General features: G+C 34.5%; 2 pseudogenes; both read left to right on the top strand.

Moving 5' to 3' along the window:
* The first annotated feature begins 407 nt into the window (after positions 1-407).
* On the top strand, positions 408-2,300 carry LOC149795778 (uncharacterized; annotated as a pseudogene).
* A 289-nt stretch (positions 2,301-2,589) lies between these two features.
* LOC149795777 (uncharacterized) lies at positions 2,590-3,655 on the top strand (annotated as a pseudogene).

Below are 3,655 nucleotides of genomic sequence, written 5' to 3'. Positions count from 1 at the left end.
TTAAGAATAACAAGCCAAAAATGAAAATATCAAGTATATATTGGAATTATATGCATTTGACTAATATCTTTAAATGAATTCGCGTGTCATCACAAAGGATGGATGGACGGATGGATGGATGGACGGAAAGACGGATTCAGGCAGGCAGGCAGGCAGGTTGGTAGGTATATAGGTAGATAGGTTCTTTGCAAACGTTTTTAAGAATCTAAAGGATGCAGTGCAAAGGGATTCTCTCGAACAACGGTCAAAGGGAGACAACTCAAAATAGTACCACCCATTTGGTGGAGAATGAATATATTTGTGCCTCATTTAAAATTTCCACAGCAATAGACCATTCTTAATAAGATCCTCATGAATATTACTGTATCGTGGAAACGAGGTTAAGATAGGCAGATTGAGAAAATAATATGGCGTCCTACTGTACATCGAGTAACGATCTAAGCTGTTTGCCAGATATTTCTTTCACATTCGTTGAGAATTTCATCACGGGTGTCTCCAGCAGTTCAGGGAATGAACAGATGACACAAGGATTCAAGTATTACAGTGAGGGATATGTCCATTCTCTTAAACGTAAGTTGATTTACGTCCTATCTTGATTGTCCTTTTTCTGTACAGCACACAAAATACAAGTTAACGATATAGAAATTAAACTATTTAAAGCATGAATTTTGTTTCTGATTAGGTATGGTTTAAATGTACAGCTATGATCAATCAATAATATGGTCAAAACACGCGGGCAGAATAAAACATTTACAAAACGAGCATAGTGACACAAACTGCCCTTTTAACCAACCACGCCCCACCACCAGTAGAGACTTTGTGGTGCGCTTTAAATAGTTTTGGGTATATGTCGGTATGCTTACATTTTAATTTGTATCAAAAGTACACAGCCTGGCATTTTTATATTTACCCACAAAACAGCAGGATTATTTTTTCATTCATACATATATATATATATATATATATATATATATATATATATATATATATATATATATATATATCAAAACACGCTGCCCCCAAACATACAAATTGGTCCCTTATTTATGTGAACTTCTTTATTGATTATAATAAATATTAGTTTTGTGGTGTTGGTAGACGGATGAATTTTAACACCCAGTATGTAACTGCACACATTAGATAAAGTAAACATAATGGGGAAGATTCGTGTCTAAACAATATAAACTTTTGTCATTTTATGTATGGGATATTATGTTAATCTGTTTATTAAACTGATTGTGTCTTTAATTGTCAGTTCCTAGAGATGGAAATGAATGCCTTGTCAAGGGACGGTGTATTAGATCACAAAAGAAGAAAGAGTCACCACATGTTGTTGAGGTAAACCTGTCATTTTATTTTAGGTTTCATTCCTGAATCTAATGAGCTTTATTTCTGAACCAGGCATCACTTGTCAGATATTAGTTTAGGCTTGTGCTGCATGTAACAGTTTGTGATCAAGACTACATAAAAAGCCCGTGACAGAGAAATAAAATTTATTTATAATAAAGTTATATTTGTATGCATATTTCAATAATCATTTAGATTTATTTCATAAAAGTTTCAACTGTTATGATTTTTAATGTTTCCATTATCCTATTCAAATATGAAAAATCAGCAGTATGGGCATCCTTATTGTACAATTACAAATTAAGTGTTTATATTTTTTTTATATTATAGGTTGTCATTTCTGCAGAAAACATGTAACAGCTCTTCTGTACCAGCTGGCTTACTATAAAAGCAGGAAAATGAGGTTAATTCCAGCTGAAACGGCTAAAACATCATTACCTCAGACCTGGCATCAACCTAGGGGAGAGAAATTGAAAGGATCAAAAGTGGATGATCACGTTGTCCAGGGCTATGACCTTAGCAATCCCCACCGCGCTACAAAGGGTATTAAATATACTTTGTACAACCCTATTCCAGATGATGCCCAGTTTAATGCAAGTGAGCTCGCAGAAAAACTTAAGGATTTTAGCATGCTTTTTCCCACTGTGTTCAGTGGTTACCTTATGGGACATTTGTAAAGGGAAGCAGTTTGACTATATAATGAACCTAATGGGCATTGTCACATTCATAGAATTACCCAGTAATAATGTGATGACATGTAATGTTGTGACAGTGTTGACTGAGATTCAATCAGTACAGTTTGACACTTTGACAGTAAGTGAGACAGAGAGCTGGGAAAATGAGAAAAACACCAGGTTGCAGCCAGAGACCCCAGATGGCACAGTATCGGAACGGACAGGACAACATCATCAAATGCTGGAGAGATTGCAAAACGCAGAAAAAGTGAAGCTTAGTTTTTCATTGTTTTATTCATAAAATTATGGTCATAGTTTAAGTGTCCTAATACATGCAGTTACAAAACTGCTGACCACTGAAATTAATGTTCGTGAAAAAAATGAAGTATACCAAAACATCAACACATTTTGTTAACATCACCAGTGTGAAATCTACAGATTATTATACATTACATTGGGCTTACTTTTCAACAAATAAAAAATGACTTCAATGTTTTGCACATGCGGTCATGATGTGGAGCTTCGTACAACTTCACACGTAAGTTGATGCCCAATGTAGGTACATAACTGCAAATTAAGTTGCCTATGTTCAAAACATTTCTCTCTCATACAAATATTTCATGTGCAGATTATGAGAAGTTAGCCGAACATTTAAGAATCACCAGACATGTGACCACTGCTGCTATGAAGCATGGCTTGGAATCAGAGGGGTTAGCAGCAAAAGAATATAGCAAGGTAAACTGCCACTTTAATCACAATTAAAATTCACGTACTGCATAACAGACTTTGCACTAGGGCTCCAAAGCAATATGAATGCATTCAAGTTGCAGTTTTAAAATATTAAAATCATATTCAACATGCACATATATTTTTAATATTTCAACACTTAAAATATTCTTGAAATTCAGATCTTGCATAAATACTGTCTACGACACAATTTGGCCATATCATATTTCTTCAAATAAACTTGCCAGGGCTGTGCATTTTCCTAAATTAGGATTGATTTTTGGAAAACAAAATGAGTATGCTGTAAAGAAAAGGAAAGAGAACTTATCAGATTTTGATCCTTCTTAAAAGAAATTTCAGCAACAAAATTTGTAAAACGTGCTTAAGAAATCAAGGAAACTAATTTGTATTGCATAAATGACACATTTTATTTAAAGAAGAAACAAGACCACATTTTACATTGTTGTGATGTATGATTTTGTTTTTGTTTTTTAAATAAAAAAAAATATTTTTTCTTCTAGATAATGAATGACAATGTCAATCTGTACCCAAGTAGTATAATTGTGAGCCCATTTTGTCATTGGCTAGCTGCAACTCCTGATCGTAAAGTCTACAACCCCAACAGGACCCCCCTTATGGTTTGTTGAAAATCAAATGTCCAGTTGCAGACACTGTACTATCTCTGAAGTACCTTGCGGTATCTAATGATGCCTTGACATTGAAGACAAACCACAAAAACTACTACAAGGTTCCAATGCACTTGGTAGTTACAGGACTGGAATGGTGTGATTATTGTGTGTGGTTGGAAAATGACTTTCATGTTGAGACTATTCTGTTTGGCAGGGAATTTTGGCAAGCTGTCAAGGACAAGCTTAATCTCTTCTATTATAGATTCTGCCTCAATTAGT

This window comes from Sinohyriopsis cumingii, chromosome 7, assembly GCF_028554795.1.
Source record: "Sinohyriopsis cumingii isolate HCF-2022 chromosome 7, ASM2855479v2, whole genome shotgun sequence".
Taxonomy (NCBI): Eukaryota; Metazoa; Mollusca; class Bivalvia; order Unionida; family Unionidae; genus Sinohyriopsis; species Sinohyriopsis cumingii.
This window is presented reverse-complemented; position numbering and strand designations above follow the sequence as displayed.